Raw genomic sequence first — 23,857 nt, forward strand, 5'->3', positions numbered from 1 at the left:
AATAAAATTACTTTAAAAAGAAATTTAAAAAGAAAACACCTTCCAAAACAGAATCAGAGCCATGAGCATATAGTCTAGAATTTTAATACATTCCATGAAGAATTTTGCCTAGAAGGGTCATATTAATTAACTATATCTCAATCCAAAGAGAGGGATATGGGCAGAAATTGATGAAAACAGGGCATGATATTGGGAAGTTCGATGAATTATTGGATCTAAAACTGATATGCTAACCAACACCTAATTCATAGTAAAAAAAAAAGGTGTTTTATTTTGTTTTGTTTTTAATACTAACCGACATGTTTCAACAAATGAATGCAATTCTAGAAGCACTCAAGAACTTTGGAAGACAGCTACCTGGTCATGCAACTAGAAGAGATCTCTATTTGTGCTTTTTCCAAAGAAAATTATCCAATAGTCAGCAAAAATTATCTTAAAATATTAATATCACATGTAAATGGCCTAATCAAAGCACAAGCATTTCTTAGATGTAGCCCTACACCACACTCATGAGATGACTGGTTGCTGAAGTGCAGTGAAAGAATTAGGTGGTGCCTGACTATCAGTAAGAGAAGCCTCCAAATTGCCTTACTCCAATCACCATGCTTCACATCGGTTACCAATTTGCTCAAGCAGTGAGCATTCCCTTAAGGGTATCTTCTGCATACCTCTCCATTACTCTGGATGCTGCATCTGATGCTTCATTATCTGGCCACCAGTTCTTGAGACTTGAACCAGCACCATGTCATCTGACCTGATTTGCCAGTTTCCATAGCTTGTGAACCAGTCAGCTGTCATCTGATCTGCTGATTTGGGGTCATCGGCTCCTGAAACCATGTGAGTTTGAACCTCATTTGTGGATTAGAATGATGCTGGACAGTTTCCATAACCAAGTTAGCAATTCCTTGATAGTTTGAGGTTCTGTGTGATGTTGCATGAAATTAAGAAACCTGAAGATGGAAGGAGGAGTGCTGAAGGGAGGAGAATGTTGGAGCTGTACAATAGCTGGGAAAAGCTGAACATTTTGTACATCTATAACCTGTGCTTCATAGCAGTCGGCTTTGTGCTGAAACTCCTAAAAGAAATTATTCATGTGCTCTGTCACTGACAAGCACAAGAGAACTGGACTAGGAGACAGGGGATCTGCGTCCCAGCATCAACTAAGGAAAATTGCTGTGCGATCTAGGTCAAGCCTCTTGGGCTCCATTTCCTCACTTCTTAAAATGAAGTGGATGTCTACATTTCTGACTCTTTTGAAAATGAAATAATATAATTCACATGAAAAGATTTGGTTACCCCACCAGGCCCTGAGGACGATGACCCCAATTGGAGCAGCCAGTCCACAGAGAGGACTGCATGGCCAGCCCCACTATGAGACATGATGTCCCTCACTGACCCATGCCCTGAGGGGGACAGCACCGGAGACACAGTGTGGGAATTGCGCCCAACCTGATTCCGCCACATGGAGGCAAAGCACTGGGGGAGAGCAGCGGAACAGTAAGGGAATGGAGCGGCGAGGTCCCCAGGGAATGCTGAAGGTGGACTTTGGGGACAGGGCATAGTGCCCCAACGGACTGGACTGGAAAACACTCCTAAAGGCCAACAAACGATCCTTGAACTGACTCCAGGCTTTTCTTTCTTGTTGTGTTTTGTTCTTTGTCAGTGGTTTGTTGTTGTTGTTTTGTTGTATATTGTTCCTTGGTTTTGCTCTGTCTTATTTTTGTGCATGTTATTATCTCCACAGGTCTGTCTAAATAAGACAGGCTGGATGAACAATCTGGAGGAGAAAACAATGGCACTGACAGTTCTAGGGGGACATGGGAGAGACGGAGGTGGGGGGAAAGGAAGTGGTGTTAACAAACCCAGAGACAAGGGAACAAGTGACCCCAATCGGTGGTGAGGAGAGGGTGGGAGGCCTGGTAGGACATGATCAAGGATAATGTAATGAAGAGGTATTGCTGAAACCCAGGTGGGGATGGAGCATGATGGTGGGACAGGAGGAAGATCAAAGGAAATAGAGGAAAGAGCTGCGAGGCAGGGGGCATTTATAGAGGTCTAGATAAAGACATGTACATATGCAAATATATTTATATATGAGGATGGGGAAATAAATCTATGTGCCTATATTTGTAGGTTTAGTATTAAGGTAGCAGAGGGACATTGGGTCTCCACTCAAGTACTTCCTCAATGCAAGAACACTTTCTTCTATTAAATTAGCATTCTATGATGCTCACCCTTTCGACACACCGCTGAAGACAAAGAGGGTGAACAAGCAAATGTGGTGAAAAAAGCTGATGGTGCCCAGCTATCAAAAGGTATAGCGTCTGGGTCTTAAAGGTTTGAAGATAAACAAGGGGCCATCTAGCTCAGAAGCAACAAAGCCCACATGGAAGAAGCACACCAGTCTGTATGATCACAAGGTGTAGAAGGGATCAGGTATAAGGCATCATCAGAACAAAAACACCTTACCATAGGAAATGAAGGGGGAAGTGCAGAGTGAAGACCCAAAGCCCATTTGTCGGCCACTGGAGACCCCCTTGCAGAGGGGTCTAGGGAGGAGACAAGCAAGTCAAGGTGCAATGTAGCTCCGATGAAAAAATACAACTTTCCTCTAGTTCCTAAATGCTTCCTCCCCCCAATATCATGATCCGAATTCTACCTTGCAAGTCTGGATAGAGCAGAGGATGTACACTGGTGCATATGGGAGCTGGAGACACAGGGAATCCAGGGCAGATGATACCTTCAGGAGCAGGAGCATGAGGGGCGATACCTGGAGGGTAGAGAGAGAGTGGGTTGGAAAGAGGGAATCTATTACAAGGATCTATATGTGACCTCCTTCCTGGGGGACGGATAACAGAAAAGTGGGTGAAGGGAGACACCAGACAGGGCAAGATATGACAAAATAATAATTTATAAATTCTCAAGGGTTCATGAGGGAGGGAGAGCGGGGAGGGAGGGGGAAAAAAGAGAACCTGATGCCAAAGGCTTAAGTGGAGAGCAAATGTTTTGAAATGATGAGGGCAATGAATGTACAGATGTGCTTTACACAACTGATGTATGTATGGATTGTGATGAGAGTTGTATGAGCCCCTAATAAAATGATTTTTTTATAAAGGAAAGTAAAGGTCTAGAAAAGAATGATGGAATATATGTACCAATATGTTGGATACAATTGCCATATGGTTTGTAACAAGAGTTGTAAGAACCCCCAGTAAAATGATTTAAAAAGAAAAAAAGAAAATGTTTGGGAAATGATTATGGCAACATATGTACAAATATACTTGATACAATTGATGAGCTGCAAAAGCCCCCAATAAAATGATTTTTTTTCAATATGTATGAGATCAAGCGTCCCTGGGCTGCTACATTTACTAACAGACAGGGATAGATAAGAAACAACTTTACTTTGAGCAGGGGGAACGACAAATAGCACTTAACAGCTATATTGTAGTCTAAATCGTGCTGTAAAATGATTTTTATTGTTAATAAAAACAAAAAAGAAGAAAACATTTGGTTACAATAAAGTCTAAAATGATGACAAAATAATAATAATATATGAATTATGAAGGGTTCATGAGGTAGGGGGGAGGGAGTGGGAAATGAGCAGCAGATATTAAGGGCTCAAGTAGAAGGCAAATGTTTTGAGAATGATGATGGCAACAAATGTACATATGTTCTTGACACAGTGGGTGGATGGATGGATTGTGATAAGAATTGCACAAGCCCATAATAAAATGATTCTAAATAAATAAATAAGTCTAAAATGAATGTCATTGTCTATCTTTCTACTTAACTAATGAAGAAATTAAGAACCTAAATCAGTAGACCGATCATTTTGGAATAGCAGGACATACATCCAGGAGACAATGACAACATGTTTGATGTATACAGAGAAATGCACAGAGCACTTCAGAAATTTCAGACTAAACAACTCTGACTTGATCATGTTATGTTCAACCTAGATTCATAAATCCTTAAAGAAAATCCAAGCCAGCTCCAGAGAATGAATGGATCAGACAGAATTTCACTTGGTATTTAGAATGATTGAATCTAACCTGAAACTTAATGCAAATTCATGGAACACAAATTCCTTGCAAATTGAATCAAAGCAAATCCAAAGAGCGCATGAACCATCTGGAGAGCACATGCTGAATGTTGAGCCTTCCCCATCCCAGTACATGGAGGAAAAGGGTAAGCTATCACCATCAGCAACCCTTGACATAGTGCATTTGAGTCACAATGCATGGGACTTTGAATTCATACAGATCATGAAACTCACAGAGTAATAATCATAATGTCTCACTTTGTGAGTGAAATTTGAAATAATCTGAATCTCCTTAAATATTAAAATTTTTCAAGACTGGCAAATTTTAAAGACGGGCAGCCTGAGTGTTTTGTAAGCTGTTTTAATTAATACACACAAATGTGGTACTTTAACGGATTAATCCCTATAATCTTTTATCAGTAGATACTCGTGTGTACGTATCCAAATTCCACCCATGGGTTTAAGTGACCATTGTGCTCACATTCTAAATTTCACAGTTAATAAGAACGCAGCCTCTTTTGAAGAGTCTAGAATAGTGGCATTTGGGTGTTGGCTTAGGTGATAGCCCCAGTACTACAAAACACACTGAAAATCAACCACTTTGGAATGTACATTAGATGAGATGGAAATCTATAACAAAGGTCAGAATTGAGCCTTGATGTGCCCTATTATTAAATTAGAGGAGAGCACTGTGTGAAAGATGGAAGGCTGAGAAAACAAAAAGCAATTAAAGCAAAAATGGGCCATAGTAGGTATCCAGTTTTGCACTTAAGAATACAGCCAAGATGAAGTAGAGAGCCAGTAGAGAGGTCTGAGGTGCTGGCCCCAATCCCAACCACTTGGACAGCTGCCCCTCCCCCAGAAGAATTTACTTCCAAGGACAGCACTGAAGTCACAGCTTAGGGAGAGGGACATGTCTGATCAAAGCACACGAGGAAATGAAGGGGGAGGAAGAGAGATTGGAGCACATCCTGGCCCACCAAACCTTGAGGATGATATCCCTGTTCAGAGCAGCCAATGCACAGAGGGCCAACCCCACTATGAGAAACGACATCCCTCACTGACCCATAGTCCTACAGGGGACAACACTGGGGATACAGTATAGGAATTGCACCTGCTCTGGCCCCACCACACCGAGGCAAAACACTAAGGGCGTGCAACAGAACAGCAAGGGGAGCAGAGCAAGGAAATCCTGAGGGAGTACCAAAAATGGACTTTGGGGCCAGAGTGTGGCACCTCATCAGACTCGACCGGAAAACACTCCTAAATGTCAACAAACAGACCATGAACTATTTACAGGCTTTTCTCTTTTTTTGTCATTGTTTTTTGTTATTGTTGATATTTTGTTTCCTTTTGTTGCTTTTTTTGCTCTGTCTGACTTTTGTGCATATTATTATCTCTGCAGGTCTATCTAGATAAAATAGGCTGGATAAATAATCTGGAGGAGAAAACAACAGGATCAACAGGGGACATGGGAGAGGAGGAGGTAGGGGAAAAGGAAGAGGTGTCAATAAACCCAGGGACAAGGGAATAACAAGTGATCCAAAATCAGTGGCATGGAGGATGTAAGAGGCCTGGTAGGGCTTGATCAAGGGTAATATAACTGAGATGAATTACTGAAACTCAAATGAAGGCTGAGCATGATAGGTGGACAAGAGGAAAGTAAAAGGATATAGAAGAAAAAAACTAGGAGGCAAAGGGCATTTATAGACATCTAAATATAGGCATGTACATATGTAAATTTATATATAATGATGGGTAAATAGATCGATATGCATATATTTATAGTTTTAGTAGTAAGGAGGCAGATGGACATTGGACCTTCACTCAAACACTCCTTCAATCCAAGAACACTTTGTTCTATTAACCTGGCATTCCATAATGCTCACCTTCCTGACATGATTGCTGAAGACAAAGCAGGTGCATAAGCAAATGTAATGAAGAAAGCTGATGGTGTCTGGCTATCAAAAGATATAGCATATTAAAGGCTTGAAGGTAAACAAGCAGCCATCTAGCTCAGAAGCAACAAAGCCCACATGTAAGAAGCACACCAGCCTGTGTAATCATGAGGTGTTGATGGGATCAGGCAGCAGGCATCAAAGAACAAAAATTAATACCATTGTGAATGAGGGGGAGTTTGGAGTGGGGACCCAAAGCCCATCTGTAGGCAACTGGACATCCCCTTACAGAAGGGTCGCAGGGAGGAGATGAACTAGTCAGGATGTAGTATAGCGCCAATGAAACATACAACTTTCCTCTAGTTCTTTAATGTTTCCGTACCTCCCTCCTACCCCCATTATCTTACCAATTCTACATTACAAATCCAGCTAGACCAGAGCATGCACATGGGTACAAATAAGAGCTGGAAACACAAGGACCCCAGGACAGATAAACCCTTCAGGACCAGTGGTGACAGTGTCGATACCAGGAGGGTGGAGGAAAGGAGGGGTAGAAAGAGGGAACCAGTTACAAGGATCTACATATAACTCCATCCCTATGGGATGGATAACAAAAAAGTGGGTAAAGGAAGACGTTGGAAAGTGTAAAACATGACAAAATAATAATTTATAAATTATCAAGGGTTCATGGGGGTGGAGGGAAAAAATAAGGAGCTGATACCAAGGGCTCCAGTAAAAAGCAAATGATGGCAACAAATGTACAAATGTGCTTGATACAATGGATGGATGGACGGATGGATGGATGGATGGATGGATGGATGGATGGATGGATGGATGGATGGATTGTGATAAGAGTTGTATGAGGGGGGAGAGGGGAGGGAAGGGGAAAAAAAAGAGGACCTGATGCAAAGGGCTTAAGTGGAGAGCAAATGCTTTGAGAATGATTGGGGCAGGGAATGTATGGATGTGCTTTATACAATTGATGTATGTATATGTATGGATTGTGATAAGAGTTGTATGAGTCCCTAATAAAATGTAAAAAAAGAAAAGAGGAGAAAAAAATGATTAGGGCAAAGAATGTACAGATGCGCTTTATACAATTGATGTATGTATATGTATGGACTGTGATAAGAGTTGTATGAGCCCCTAATAAATTGTTAAAAAAATAAAAATAAATAAATTTTTTAAAAAAGAGTTGTATGAGCCCCCAAGCAAATGATTTTTTTTTTGAGATTTAAATTCCGTTTTACTGAAGTATACAAATTTACCCACAGTAAAATTGCCCTTTCTAGAGATCTAACTTGAGTTTTGATAATTACACACAGTTATGCAACTGCCACCCCATTCAAAACACAGAATATTTCAATCTCTTCCGGAGTTGCCCTGTGCCCCTTTCTAGTCAGTACTCTTTTTCTGCTTCCAGTGCCTGGTACCCATGGATTGAATTCCTGATTATACTTCTGCATTTTCCAGAATGTCATATCAATAAAATGATGCAGTATATAGTCGTCTGCATTTGGCTTCTTTCCCTTGGCATAATACTTTTGAAAGTTTTCCATGCTATTGAGTGTATCAGGAATTCATTCCTTTTTATTGCTGGGTGGTATTCTATGGATGTACCATAATTTGTTTATAGATTCCAGTAGTTGATAGCCATTTAGATTATCTCCAGTTTGGTGCTATTAAAAATAAAGTTGCTATAAACATTCACATGCTGTACACATATGCTAAGGTTTTTGTATGAACAGATATTTTAATTTCTCTTGAGTAAATCCCTTGTAGTAGAGTTCTGATTTTTATAGTAAGTATATATTTAATTTGTTAAGAAATTGTTTCTTCGTGTGTATAAGCAAATGTGGTGAAGAAAGCTAATGGTGCCTGCTATCAAAAGATATAGCATCTGGGGTCTTAAAAGCCTGAAGATAAACAAGTGGCCATCTAGCTGAGAAGCATCAAAGCCCACATGGGAGAAGCACACCAGCCTGTCTGACCACAAGGTGTAGAAGGGACCAGTTATCAGACATCAAAGAACTAAATATCATATCAATGGGTGCCCACCTTCCTGATAGATCAATGAAGACAAACGCGTGCATAAATAATGTGAAGAAAGCTGATGGTGCCCAGTTATCAAAAGATATAGCTTCTGGGGTCCCAAAGGCTCGAAGATAAGCAAATGGCCATCTAGTTCAGAAGCACTAAAGCTCACATGGAAGAAACACACCAGCCTGTGTGACCACGAGCTGTCGAAGGGATCAGGTATCAAGCAACAATACAGCCAAGAAAGTGTTCTAAAATTGGTTGTGGTGATGATTATGCAACACTTTTTGATATGATTGAACAATTGAATTGTGTGATATGTGGATTAAGTGCCAATAAAACTGTTTAAAAATAAAATAAGTAAGATATGACAAAATAATAGCAATTTATAAATTATCAAGGGTTCATGAGGGAGGGGCGAGTGGGGAGGGAGGTGACAAAATGAGGAGTTGATACCAAGGGCTCAAATAGAAAACAAATGTTTTGAGAATGATGAGAGCAACAAATGTACAAATGTGCTTGACACAATGGATGGTTGTATGGATTGTGATAAGAGTTGTACGAGCCCCCAATAAAATTATTTTAAAAGCATTTAATAATAAAATAAAATACAGCCACTCTATACTTAGAAGAAAGGCCTGGCCAGATATTTTGAAAATGAACTAGTGAGAATCCAATGGATATCAACTGTCCAATGCACAGCGGATCATGAGCACAGCACAGAAGCAGGTAGTGTTTAATTCCATGTACATGGAGCTGCTCTGACATGGCGATCAACTTAATATCAGTCAGTAACAACACTTTACATTGACCCCTACTTTAATGAGCCCTAAATTGGGCAAAACTTTAATTATGCAAGGTAATCGACAATGTATATCTGGAATAAATGGGTCCTCAAGGTGAATTTTCTTTGTCTTACCTTAAAAAAAAAAAACTCTTCACTGAGAATTGAGTGAAGGTTTACAGAGCATATCAGTTTTCCATTCAGCCATTCATACAGCTTTTGTTTCATATGATTAATTGCAATCCCTACAATCCCTCATCTCATTTCCTCCCTCTGCTTCTCATTTCCTTTCCTCCTTCTTTTCCAGCCCTTCCTGGTTTCTGACCTGTGCCTTGGACAAACACCCTTTTGATCCTGTAGGGCTGGTTTTAAGGAGTGCCTACTCTCTATGTTATTGTTCACCTGAAAGACCTGTCTAGGCTTTGGCTTAAAACTGAGCCACAGAGGGAAGTTCACTTCCCGGCCTGAAAAGTGACCAGAGGCCCCAGGCTTAGGGGTTCTACCACTCTTGCTCTGACCAGTAAGCCTAGTCTTTTTGTATGATTTTGATTTTTGTTGTACATTTTTCTCCTCCTCTATCAAAGACTTTACAATAGGATTCCTTTCTGTGCAGTCAGTAGTGGTGGCATGGTACCTGGTCCCAGAAGAAGAAATTCAGAAATTTATAGTAAATTTACTGAATGGGACCACCATCACTATAATCTACTTTTCAAACATTTTCATCACCCCAACAAAAGCTCTTGTCCATTTATGATTAATCCCCATTTCTACCTCCAGACCCAGGCAGCCACTAATGTCCTTTCTGTCTCATTATCTTTCTTTTTGCTAGATGTTTCCAACGAATAGAATCAGACAAGACGTGGTCTTTTATTTCTGACTTTCACTTGGCATGATTTTTTAGGTCCATCCATATGGTGGTATGTTGAGGCTTTAATTCCTTTTTATTGTGAACAGCATTTTATTGGCTTCTAGACTGATACTTAGATGCCCCAAACGTAGAGCCACTTCCTACTTTGTGTGCTAAACATATGTGAGGTAGATTGGCCACCAACAGTTCCAAAATTATAGCCCTGCACACACACATGCCGCTTCTTACATAGAGAAGTGATCTATTATCTCCCTTCTTTTCTCATCTGGGCTAGCTTTAGCATTTGTTTCACCCGACAGAAAGAAGTAAACATAGGCTTCTGGGACTTCTGAGACCAGTGCTTTCCTCCTCTTGGAAACCAGACATCCTGCTCTGAAGAAGCTTGACCTAGATGTCTGAAAGATGCACAGTCACATGAAGAGTGCCCCGCTAAAACCATCTTGGATATTCCCCGACAGCAAACTCCCAGCTGAATACAGCTACTTGCATGACTTCAGTTATAACACACAGAACTTCGAACCACCCAGATGAACCCAGTCAACCTAATAATCATAAGAAAAAATGAATGACATTTTGTTTTAAGACAGTTTTGGAGTGGTTTGTTGTACAAAGATAGGAAACTGAAACACTGTTATGTAGCTAGAGGTCAGTGAAACGTTTCAATCAAAAGCTTTCTCTTCCCTTTTAATCCTTATTGATTCCATTCCTTTTGAGTTTGTATAGTTATATTCTAATCTACTATGATTTCTAATATGTCTTAACATCACTTTCTTATGATTGGAGATTTTTATAGTCATCAATTTGTCTCCTGATCTTCGTATGCTACAATTTTTAACTTTTTTATTTTGAATTAGAGGAAGGCTACAGAGTAGGTCATCTTTCCACTCAACAATTCATATATATTTTGCATCATTCCATTGATTGCAATCTCCACAATGAAGCATTTCTCCCCTGTGCTTCCCATTTCCATTCCTCTCTTGTTTCTTAAGCCTCTGAACTTGGTCCTTGGGAAAAGTCTGACCCCTTGATTTCAAATGGTTGCTTATTCTAAGGTATGCATCCCTCATTCGTGTTCCACCTGATAGAACCGTCCATTGCCTGGCTGAAAAGTGAACTATACGGTCAAGTTCAGACCTGGAGGGCAGGGTGCTCACACTTTTTCAGCATGTGAGCTACTTATAAAATGATCAAGTCAAAATGATCTACCATCTACAAAAATGCAAAACATAGAAATGCACCTGGGGAACTTTTTAAAAATGTATTCATCCTCACCATGATGGATTAAAAAAAATTGGTTTCCAGCTGCTCCCATAACAGTGTGCAAGTTAATTTAATAATCTCACCAGGAAAGCTATTTCATAACTCAATTAAGTATTTCCTGAATTTTGATTAAAAGAAAATCAGCATGCTAAACCCTGTGTGTAAGAATCCAAAAACTGTCAAAATATAACCCTTGCTCTCAAAAAGTTTAGAAATCAGTTGCAAAGGAAAAAGTTAAGGACAACAATATCAGATTAGCATTTAATTGGCCTGTTCTCAAACTTGCCCAACTCTAGCGGACACCATTCACATAGAAAACAATTTGAACTTTGTCTTCCTAGAGCTATTTAACAGATTGCATTTCATAGTAAGCAAAACAAAAGCTATTCCTCCAAATAATATACCCTTAGAGAAGGGGACTCTTATCATTTACCTTCGACTGTCACACATTCTGGCCCTACATTTGGTGCTCAGTAATGCTACTTCAGTGATCATTACTGAATTAACAAAATCATACGGTGGTGATCAAGGACGGATCGCTTAAGAAAGGAGACAGAGCCCAGCTGTGAGGGAAAGGACAGGGTGAAACAGGAATCATGGGAGCTAAGAAGGCTTAAGCAAAGTTCCCTCCCTTGAGTGCAGACAAAAGCCTCAGTGTGGCCTTCTATGAACATGGAATAGCATATACCATTAGATTACAGGCTGTAAGCCCATGAGTCTTAAAAACTGCCTCTTTCAGTTACCATCATTTACATGCACCTGAGAGCAGTTATAAAGAGGAAGAAAAAAATTTCCCCATATCAACACCCCCACAGTCTCATTGTGGGGTCTATCTCCTTCTTTAAGGAACTTAGTTATCAGGAAAGAACACAAGTATTGTATGTTTGGCCTTTTTTTTTTTAAACATTTCATTAGGGGTGTTTGGCCTTTTTTAAATTGGAGTAACAAGAACTACAAAGCCCCAACATAGTTCTATCTCCATCACATTGCAGTCTGTTGTGTTTGAATAAAGTAGGGATGGAGCTGCCTCAAAATCAGACTGCTCCTGATCTCTCCATCCTCTGATATCTTCAGAGCCTGCAATGTATGTCAGTGAACTGAGAAGCCAAACGATGGCTGAAGAAGAGGTTGTGTTTGAAGCAGGATGGTCACATGGCTCTAGAGGGCATCTTCTAACACTCTACAGCAGAAGATCCATGCTAGTGTGAAAGCCACCTCAAGGCAAAGAAATCAAGGCTTGGAGGGAGGGGGGATGTTAATTAAACTATGGCTCCTATTCCATGACACGAGAGCAGGTCAACATAGGCTGTTATCAAGTCAGATCAGTAAATAGACGGTAAAGTAGGAGAAGATTGAGTACAGTGGGATTCTATTGACCCATGTGTGTATAGAACCTTCCTACGAAGCAAACAAGCTCCTGTGAAAGCACAAGTAGAGAAAATACAATTTAGCCACCGATGGCATTTCATGCCAAGGTTAAGGGCAAATATTACAGTGCTGGCAATACTATTAATAACATGAACCATAGTAGATAGGAAAAGGCAGTCGCTGTGTACAATTTAGCAGCCCTGGCAGCATAGTGATTACATGTTCAACTGCAAGCTGCAAGGTCAGCAGCTCAAAACCACCAGTCACTCCTCGGGTCAAAGACAGGTCTTTTCAGTCCTATCAAGAGTCACAGTCTCAGAAGCTCACAGGGGCCATTCTCCCCAGCCCTGTAAGGTTGCTATGAGTCGGCATCAGCTCGATGGCAATGAGTTTGGTTTGCTATGCAACTTAGTATCCTTCAAAGACGGGGGATAATGAGCTGGGGACCCCGCTTATTGTTCCACAGATGAAACCAGACTTACGGTATTTCGAGTATATGTTTAGGAATATTTTGTCATGGTGGGCAGGCAAAGAGACTGTGGCCAAGAAAATACCCCCAAGTGGAAGTGGAATGGTGGAACAGGAAGAAGGAGCCAACCTTGCATGGAAGAGCCCCTTCTGGGGTTCTGGAACTTTCTTTCAGAGTGGGCCTGCCCGAGAACACTTGCCTAAGCCAGGCTCCTGTTGAGCTGAACCAGGGCTGCCTATGACTTTGTGAGGGAATGTCATTCTCATTCCTCAATTCCCTTTTATTAGGAGCAAAGCTGATGTTTTGGTCGTGACCAATCTGACTCCATGTTTTACCACCATGAGAAGGTTTATGCCACAACCCCCAAGAGGCCTTCTCATATTTCTTTGGCCTTCTGAGGGAAAATTTGTATTATGTCAAGATTAGGAAATTTCTGGTTAACACTTTAATATTGGGTACACCATGACAGAAGTGTTTGCTTTTTCTTGGAACTCGGATTTCTGACTATCATGAAAACTGAGGTAACCCACACAGGCCATTGACCTTAGGTGTCCGTTGGAAGCCTGAACCTAAAAATATTTTATTCTTTTTATTTTTTTAATCATTTTATTGGGGGCTCATACAACTCTTATCACAATCCATACATACATCCATTTTGTCAAGCACATTTGGACATTTGTTGCTATCATTATTTTCAAAGCATTTTCTTTCTACTTGACCCCTTGGTATCAGCTCTTCAGTTTTTCCCTCCCTTCCCCACTTTCCCTCCCTCCCTCATGAAGCCTTGATAATTTATAAATCATTATTATTTTTTAATGTCTTACACTGACCAACGTCGCCCTTCACCCACTTTTCCGTCATCTATCCCCCTGGGAGAAGGTTATATGTAGATAATTGTGATCAGTTCTCTTTTCTCCCCCCACCTTCCCTTTCCCCTCCTGGTATCGCTACTCCCCTTAATGGTCCTGAGGGGTTTATCTGTCCTGGATTCCCTATGTTTCCAGCTCTTATCTGTATCCATGTGCATGCTCTGGTCTACCCAGATTTGTAAGGCAGAATTGGGATCATGATAGTGGGGGGAGGAATCATTAAAGAACTAGAGGAAAGTTGTATGTTTCATTGGTGCTATACTGCACTCTGACTGACTCATCTCCTCCCCGCAGCCCTTCTGTAAGGGGATGCCCAGTTGCCTACAGATGGGCTTTGAGTCTCCACTCCAAATTCACAATGATATGAATTTTTGTTCTTTGATGCCTGATACCCAATCCCATCGACACCTCATGATCACACAGGCTGGTGTGCTACTTCCATGTGGACTTTGTTGCTTTCAGCTAGATGGCTGCTTGTTTATCTTCAAGTCTTTAAAACCCCAGATGCTATATCTTTTGATACCTGGGCACCATCAGCTTTCTTCACCACAGTTACTTATGCACCCGCTTTGTCTGCAGTGATCCTATGAGGAATGCCAGTTTAATAGAACAAAGTGTTCTTGCATTAAAGAAGTACTTGAGTAGAGGCCCAATGTCCATCTGCTACCTTAATACTGAACCTATAAATATATGTACATAGATCTATTTCCCCATCATATATATTTTTTTACATATGTACATGTCTATATTTAGACCTCTATAAATGCCCTTTGCCTCCTAGTTCTTTCCTCTATTTTCTTTTACTCTCCTCTTGCCCCACTATCATGTTCAGCCTTCATTTGGCTTTCAGTAATTCCTCTCAGTTACATTTCCCTTGACCAAACCCTACCAGGGCTCCTACACCCTCTTCACCATCGATTTTAGAACACTTTTTGTTCCCTTGTCCTGTGTTTGTTAACACCCACTTCCTTTCCTCCACCTCCCCTTCTCATATGTACCCCCAGAACTGTAGGTCCCATTGTTTTCTCCTCCAGATTGTTTATCCTGCCTATCTAAAATCTGGTTCTTAAAAGCCAGTTTGAATCAGCTGAGGGTCTAGATACACTAGTAAGACCATTTTGCCTTGGGCATTGCGTTCTTTTGAAAAATGCCATTTCTGGAAATAGATTTAAGGTCAGTCTAGCAAGAATATTGAAGTTAGTAATTTTTCCCTTTGGTCTTCAAAACAATGCTGTATGAAACCTTCATGACCACAAATTTGTTTATCAGTTCTTTCCACCCCTTTTCCCATGGCAATGGCAATAATATATGGTAGAATTTTGGGAGCATTTTTCATCTTCTAAGAAGCTCTGCTGGCATAATGAGTTGGGAGTTGCTAACTGAAAAGTCAGAGGTTTGAATCGACCAAGTACCACTGACGATACAAATGAGGCTGTCTGCTCATGTAAAACTTTAGTGTCAGAAACCTAAAGGAGAAATTGTACTCTATCCTACAGGGTCGCTATGAGTTGAAATCCACTCAATGGAGGTGGCCTATCTTGTATGTCAGGAGCCCTAGTGATGTAGCAATTATGTGATGGACTGCTAACTGCAAGTTCAGCAGTTCAAAACGGCCAGCTGCTCCAAGGGAGAAAGATGAGGCCTTCTACTCTCATAAAAAATTACAGTCTTAAATAAGTAAAAAATGAAGAAGAAGGAATAAAAAGAGAATTACAGTCTCAGAAACCTACAGCAACAGTTCTATCCTATTCTATTAAGAAGGGGATCTCTTACAGGTGCTATAGCAAAGTGTCACAAAGAAATTAGATGGTGCCTGGCTATCAGATAGACTAGCATCTGGGATCTTAAAGGCTGTCTCCAACCAAGCAGCCATCTAAGTGAGATATCAACTAAACCCACATAGGAAAAGCACACCAACATCAGTCACCAAAGTATTATACATCATATAATCTGATGTTGAAAGCGGGATTAGTTCCAGATCCTAAATTGTGAGAATCTGGTTTGCAGAAGGCTATGGGTGACAGTGGGAGCCCATGATACATTTGTGATAACAGCATAGGAAATACAATTTTTAAAGGGGGATCTCTTCTTTCATCATATTTTATCATTGCTTCTTTTAACATATTTTAAGTTTAACTCCTAAGTCTAAACCCCTTTAATTATTGCTACCCTGACTAACTTCTTATGTTAATGCATTCCCAGAACATGTAGCTCAGTATGAATTTTGTACTGTGTTATTATATTAATTCAAACATAGGATAAGGGATTTGGCCATGAAATGAGCCAAAAGGAAACAAACACATCAAAGGAGGTGAATGACATGAACCCATGTGTCAAAGGAGGTACCCTTAATTAGATGTTTCCTTTAAGAAATTAACCTTGGGTGCTGGAGCCGTCATGTGGAGACCCCTGCCAGTGCTGAGATGCTTACACATTCACTGATTTGGCTTTCCTCCTACAGTCAGCATCATTTCATCTGTTTTGTGAGATGGAGGAGGACTTTGTGGACTGTTGTAGGACATATGGGTTAATGGGCTAATGTTGGACTTGTGGGCTTGGGCAGCACTGGGTTGGGATATTCTCTTGATGCGCACTTAACCTTATATAAAACTCTCTCTTATAAAAAAATTAATTAACCTTGTCTGAAGAGGAAGGGGCAGCCATGTACCCAGGATGTACATCTGATGGCTCTGTAAGATCAAATGTACTGACACCCCAAAAGAGAATAAAAACCCCAACTGTGTGAGAAGAGATGAAGCAGTCTTGGAGATTTTATCCATGTGTGTTAATGGAACATATGCTGATTCTCACCCCACCTCTGTGGTTGGCTATAGTGGCCAGTAGCCAACTCTTAATCTGGTCATACTATAGGGTCACTATGCGTGAGAATGAAGTCAATTGCAATGATTTTGATTCACTTTGGTTTGGTTGTTTCCTTTGGGTCATTGTATGAGATCTTAAATTCTGAGTATTGGCTCTACAGTGGGAGCCCTAACTTTATTTGGAATCACCACATACTTTCAGCCTCCACTGAGTTCTTTCTGATAATTGACTGGCCATGTAAAAGAGTTTGCCCTCAGGCAGTATGAGTTTGCTGGATTCTTCCCTTTTGGAGGCCAGGAGGGACTATTTCTCCCTTAGAAACTTGTCTGAGCATGCCCTTCAAGGAAATTGGAATACTAGGGCCATGTGATCATGAGTGACACCCTGCAGTTAGAGGGCCATGAGTCAATTTTGTAAACCTTTTCTAATATCCAATAGTGTACCTATCCCAATCATGGTCCCTCTCCTACTTCTGTAGTCCAGCCTATGAATATGACGAATTGATCTACCGATCATGATTTTATGACAACTTGTTCTGTGATCCATGTCTGTGTAAGTTGCCAAGTGACTGTGACTCCTGTGGTCTTCTATTGGCCTCTCTCCTTGGCTTATTTGTCTTTGTCCTGGTTAAGACTTAAAAAGTAAATCCCTGCACATTATATTTGAATTTGTGGTCTGGTGCTGCCTAGAACAGCATGAAACTAATCTTCAAAGGATATAATAGATCTGGAAGGCAAACAGAAATCCAAAGGACTGAAGTTTACAGAAAAGAGCTAGATAGGGTGATAAAGGGGGCTTTAGGGAGAGCGAGAGGGTTCTTTGAGGGATTTACTATGAACTTTACCCAAAGAAATCGGTCTTTGTCCTTTATTCCTAAGAGAAAACCTCTTTAGATAACCTCCTTGGAATTTCCCCAGTTATTATTATTCATAAGGGGTCCAGACCTACCTTACAGGCTAAACTAAAAAGCTTACTCCTGGGACAGGGACAACCCAGGTCAGAAAGACCTACCACAGAATATCAGCATGACCTCAAAGGAGAGGAGAGTTGGATTCAATCAATCATGCGTACATTTTTTTAAAAAGGATCTGACACAGAAGTCCAGATTGTGCTTCCTGGTTGGGAAAGACATCAGTTCTTGGGAAAGTGATACAGACCTTTTTTGGAAACATAGACACTCTGCATCCAGAGCCCTCCAAGACCTTGCCCTATGCATCCCTTCATCTGTCTGCTTTTTGCTATAAAAATAACATTTTAATTGTTATTATAGCATTTCCCTGAGTTTTATTGGTCATGCTAGTGACTTATAAAACCCAAGGGTGTAATGGAAGCCAGCGGAACATAAGCAAGGGATCCTGGGGATCCTGAGTTTATGACTAGCATTTTGAAGGGTAGCAGAAGCCCCTGAATTTGAAGGCAGCAGGTCAGAAATGAAGGTACCATGAGACCCCTAAACTTGTGGCTGACCTCTGAAATCTTAGGTAGACGTGACAGTCCGGAGGACTGGGCCCTTGAAATCATGAGATCTGACCTAGTCCTAGTGGATAGAATCAGAGGAGGAAGTCTAACAGTGTCGCAATTGAACCAAAGTGGAACAGATGTCAATCCGAACAGGATTTAATTGATAAGACTAACTGCACTCTAACACAGAGAGCCATAGAGAGTATATTTCAGGATGATTCGTGTGTGTGCGTGTGTGTATGTGTGTGACAGAGAGAGAGATAAGGCATGACTACCCTTTACCTCTTCAAGGGTCCATACACTGCTTTTCAAAGTGGCTGGATCTTTTTGGTCCAAATTTGTTAGTCTGAGTAGACTAGAGAAACAAATCCATGGACACACATATATGTATAAGAAAAAGATTTATATACAAGAGCAATTGAACATTGAGAAAACATCCCAGTCCAGTCTAGATCAAGACCATAAGTCTGATATTAGCCCATATGTTTGATACCAATCGATAAAGTCCTCTTCAGACTCACAAAACACATGCAATGATGCCAAATGTAGAAGATCACAGGCAGTGGGTAGAAAGTCTTTGGGTCCACTGTCATTGGAGACAGCTCAGCACTGGCAGGGGGTCTCTGCATCTGGGTGGGTCCATGTGTTTGTCAGCTGCTCTGTCTCCCAGGGTATGAGTAGAGAGTCTCCCACCTCCAAGGAGGAAACACCAGATCTCCCAGAATTCTTGGGCCCACACAGAAGCCTCATTGGCTAAGATCTAATTGACAAGCTAGACTCCACCCCTACACTCTTACTCCTCAAATTGACAAATGATTCTATATCTACCACACATGGAATGACTACCCTTTCTCTACCTCTTCAAGGGGCCGCTGTATTCATTGCCATACACTGATTTTCAAAGTGGCTGGGTTTTCATGGTCCAAAGTTGGGGTCATTTCAGAGGTGTGAGTGTGCTGAGATGGTGTGGTATGGTGAATTACTTAATATGACTCTTCTCGTCATAATCTTTTAACTCCCACCAAGTAACCTTTTTCCTGATGGGTCTTGGTAAATTATCAAGGGTTCATGATGGAGGGGGTAGTGGAAAGGGAAGGGGAAAGTGAGGAGCTAATACCAAGGGCTCAAGTAGAAAGCAAATGTTTTTAGAATGATGAAGGCAGCAAATGTACAAATGTGCTTGACACACAATGGATAGATGTATGGATTGTTATATGAGGTTTATGAGCCCCAATAAAATGGTGTTTTAAGGGTAGATCCATAGAGATAATAACTGATGCAAGCATTTGTAGAGGATGTAGGAATGGGAGATGGGAGATAGGGAGGGTGAGGGGATTTCAGGAGCAAACACATCATTGTGGGAAGGAGGGAGCACTAGAACTGATTGTGTTTGCAAAACTCATTTTAAAAGCTATTTAACCATGAAAAAAATTATAAAATTGATTGTGGTAGTGATTGTACAATTCTTGATATGATTGAACTATTGAATTGTCTGTTATATGGATTATGTGCCAATAAAACTGGGGGTGAGATAAATTTAGAGGCAGACCTCTGTTTCTCCTATAGGGATTTGTATTAATAGAGTCAAGGTTCTGAAGAAATGGTCTAAAAGGGAATCTATTTCATTTATTCCAATGTCTCCCAAATTTTATTATTACAGCTTACAACTTTGAGACCCTTAGCAGGAATGGTAAAATAGTAAGACTCAAAGTTACTACTTGGTAGTGTAAGGAGAAAGGACACTGAAATTGTTACCGGAAAATATATAGCATTCCCATCTCTGCCGGGGGGGACTGTTTTAACTTTAATTTCTGCCTAAAGCACAACACAATGTTGAAAAAAAGTTATTCTAGGTAAAAATGTCATATAATCTATATATTTTCCTCAGAACAAAATGCATTTCCAACTTCATAATGTGCTGAGTTAAATAAACCCATTAGTTGAAAGTCTGAATAATCAATAACTACAGAAGAGATAGAAAACATAAAGTTCCAAAAATGGCATCTGGCTCGAGTTTCATTCAGAGAATTCTACCAAAACAATGTTATCATTCGGTGCTGCCTAATCAGTTCCAACTCACAGCAACCCTCTAAAACACTGCCCAGTGCTTATGTCAGAACCACGAAAACTATGTTGAAAAAGTCAACCAAAATCTTCAGTGTAAAATTAACCAAACATACCCTCAGGAGGCACTGATGATTACTAGTGATTGGAATGTGAAAATTAGACAGAAAAATGAGGGATCAGTAGTTGGGAGATATGGTCTTAGTGATAGAAATGAAGACAGAGATCCCAAGATAAAATTTTGCCAAATCAACAACATAATAGTAACTATATACTTAGACTTAGACTTCACCAGATAGAACACACCAACATCAAATTGAATCCACCTGTGTGAAGAGACAATGGAGGAATTCACTGTCATCAGCCAAAACAGAGGAGGGGCTGACTCTGAAACAGTCCATCAATTGCTCATCAGCAAGTTCAAGGTGAAGATGAAGAAATTAAAATAAGAATCAAATACAACCTTTAATACATCCTAGTTGAATTTAGAGAACATCTCAAGAACAAATTTGATGCATTAAACACTAATGAGAGAAGAGCTGATGACATCATCAAGCCCATCATGCATGGTCTACGGATGGGTCCCATTCCCAACTACATGGACACACACACCCTCCCCTCCCAGAAAAATGCACTCTAGAGGACAACACAGGGGCTACAGCTCAGAGAGAGGGGCCAGTCTGATCACAGCACACAGGAGCAAATGAAGAGGGAAGGAGAGAAATTGGAACATATCCTGGCCCATCAAGCCCTGGGGATGATATTCCTGCTCAGAGCAGCCAATACACAGAGAGGACCATAGGGTCAACCCCACCATGAGACAAGATGTCCCTCACTGACCCATATCGCTATGAGGGACAACACTGGAGGCAGAGTGAGGGAATTGGTCCAGGTCAGACCCCACCACATGGAAGAAGCACACCAACCTCTGTGATCAGGAGGTGTCAATGGGATCAGGCATCACAGACCCAGAACAAAAATTCTTATCAATGTGAATGAGGGAGAGTGCAGAGTGGAGACCCAAATCCCATCTGTAGACAATTGGACATCCCCTCACAGAAGGATCACGAAGAAGGAATGAGCCAGCCAGGGTGCAGCATAGCACCGATGAAACACAACACTCCTCTAGTACTTTTATGCTTACACACACACACACAATCATGACCCCACTTCTGTCTTATAAATATGGCTAGACCAGGGCATGTACACTGGTACAGATAAGAGCTCTCAACACACAGACTCCAGGAGAGATAAATCCCTCAGGACCAATAATGAGAGTAGCAATACCATGAAGGTAGAGGTAAGATGGGCGGAGAAAGGGGAGCAGGGTAGAACCTATAGCAATTGACATACAACACAATGTGCTTGACACAATGAATGGAGGTATAGATTGTGATAAGAGCTGTATGAGCCCCCAATAAAATGATTTTTTAAAGAATAAAAACAATATATAATAAGGGAACATCAAACACTTAAATAAATAAAAATAAACAAACAAACTTGGGGGAAATTTTTTTTAATAATTACAGAGGCAAATATGTATGCTAATTAGGTCCGGGAGTCATATGGGAACACACCTATGTACATTGTACAGGAATCGTGGTGTACATTTCTACGTACCTTTAGAGGGCACAGTTATCAAAACTACTTAGCCTGTGAGATGCAATCACTAGACTCGAAGGCTTGGGACCACAGTCTCTGGAGACCTCTAGGTCAATTGGCAAAACACAGTTTCGAGATAATGGTCTACATTGTACTGAGGTCGTAAAAGCCTGCAAACAGCCATCAAAAAAGCAATTTTTGTCTCTTCCCTCCTGGAACCAAAAAAAAAAGAAAGGAAGCAGCAATAAGTCCAAAGAACTAATAGTCTACGTGAAGCACAGCCTCCTCTATCCTGAGACCAGAAGAATTAAATGGTGACTGGCTCTGACCAAAACCATAACAGAAGGTCTGTTAGGGGTGGTGGGGAGGGAGGGGGAAATGAGGAGCTGATAACAAGGGCTCCAGTAGAAAGCAGATGTTTGGAGAATGATGATGGCAACAAATGCACAAATGTGCTTGACACAATGGATGGATGCATGGATTGTGATAAGAGTTGTATGAGCCCCCAATAATATTATTTTTAAAAAGAAAGTCTCAGTTATAATGTGTAAAACATATAGAACAGAGTAAAATTTTTAAAAAACAGGTTTATAGTTCTGAAGCAATCTCTGAGACAGTGACCTAAGACAACCATCAACCATAAAACTGAAGACCCTCTCTGAGGCCACCTTTCAGTCAACTCGTGGCTGTACCTACAAAACCAAGACTGACGCCCATGAAGAATGTGCTCCTGAGCACAGTCAACGACTGGGGACCCAAAGGGTAACATTTTCCCAAAACCCAAGACGAGAAGGCAGGGAGAGACAGCAGACAGATGAATGGGAACTGGAAACCCAAGGAGGAAAAGACAGGGAGTGCTGACACGGTGGAAATCACAACCAAAGTCAGAGAACAATTTCAGCATGAATTATTCATTGGAAAACTAGTTTGTTGTATAGACTTTCAACCTAAAGCACACCAAAAAGCTCAATTTTTTTAATTTAAAAAAGTACAACTTAAAAAATACAAATCAGGCTGAACCTTTATTCCAAACAACAACAACAAAACAAGTTCATTGCCTTGGAGTTGATGCCGACTCATAGTGACCTATAGGGCAGGGTAGAACGGACCCTGTGACTTTCCCAGACTGTGACAAGAGAAGAAAGCCCACAGAGCGGCTGGTGAGTTTGAACTGGGGAGATTTCAGATGGCGGCTCAACGTATAATCACTACACATCCAGGGCTCTGACCTTTGTCCAGACCCAGTTTAACTAAAACAAAAAACTGCAGTTGTCATCAGGGGATTAACATGGCGATACACAGCAATGACATATTTAAATGAACATGTATGTGTGCTGTTGATGTTATTTGCCATTGAGTCCATTATAAACTCATGGTAACTCCATACAGTTTTCAAGGCTCACCTGGTTTATTTCCTAGTGCACTTCTGGGTGGGTTTGAACTACTAACCTTTCAGCTAGTAGTCAAGTGCTTAACCATTTATGCTATGCAGGGTCTCCCAAAGGAAAAAGTCATGTAGGAAATGTCAAGGAAAACTGGGCCTTGATGATATCCATGGAACATTTCTTTCAAGGCACACTGAAAGTTAGGCCTAGCCCTGGACTTCTCAATTCTGCATGCCCAGGGCCAGGAAGAGAACGGGGTAGTCTTTGTTGCTTGGTGCCAATTTCAGTTGGACTTTCTGTAGGCCACAGCACATCTTTCTTAGAAGCTCGCTTTTCATCAGTAAGATAGGATAATACTGACTCCTAGGCTCTGGTGAGTACTTTGGAACGTGTCAGCCTCACTGAAATATGAAGTAGTAGTGTACCTACTTACTTCTAGTTCCCCTTCTCGGCTCCTGCCTAAGTCCTTCGCATGCTAACACTTTCAAAGCAAGATATTATACCAGAGAACATTTTCATTACCAAATATGCCTGCTCTGTGTGCAGGGACTTCTGCTCCCATCTGTTCTGCAGAATTTTTCATATAATAGAATTCTTTGAAACCAGATCAGCAAAGTTCTGTTTCAGTGAACCATTTATTCCCTGGGCCATGAAAACAGCTCCTGCAAATAAAACCTTGCTTTTAAAATGGTGTTTGTGAAAACATCCTTTTACCTGTAGCACAGGTGGACATGCTTTGAAAGTGAGATTGCATTCCAAATTTGTCCGTAGAGGTTGGACAACCCTCGCTACTACTGATTAGTTAAAGTCTTGGCTCCTGCTGGTTTCTGCATCTTGAGAACTGCTGCCCAACAGCCCAGCCTCGTGGGGAGCCCCACAAAAGCTCTTGGGTCTCTATTCCAACAGCAGAGGACCATGTTGTCA

General features: G+C 40.9%; 1 non-coding gene across 1 annotated transcript; it reads right to left on the reverse strand.

Annotated features, from left to right (window-relative positions):
- Positions 1-3,334: 3,334 nt before the first annotated feature.
- LOC142442069 (small nucleolar RNA SNORA63) lies at positions 3,335-3,465 on the reverse strand. Its single transcript, XR_012783324.1, has one exon. It is a non-coding gene; the product is annotated as a small nucleolar RNA SNORA63 (small nucleolar RNA).
- Between the last annotated feature and the right edge of the window lie 20,392 nt (positions 3,466-23,857).

The sequence above is a fragment of the Tenrec ecaudatus genome, chromosome 2 (assembly GCF_050624435.1).
Source record: "Tenrec ecaudatus isolate mTenEca1 chromosome 2, mTenEca1.hap1, whole genome shotgun sequence".
NCBI classification, from domain to species: Eukaryota; Metazoa; Chordata; class Mammalia; order Afrosoricida; family Tenrecidae; genus Tenrec; species Tenrec ecaudatus.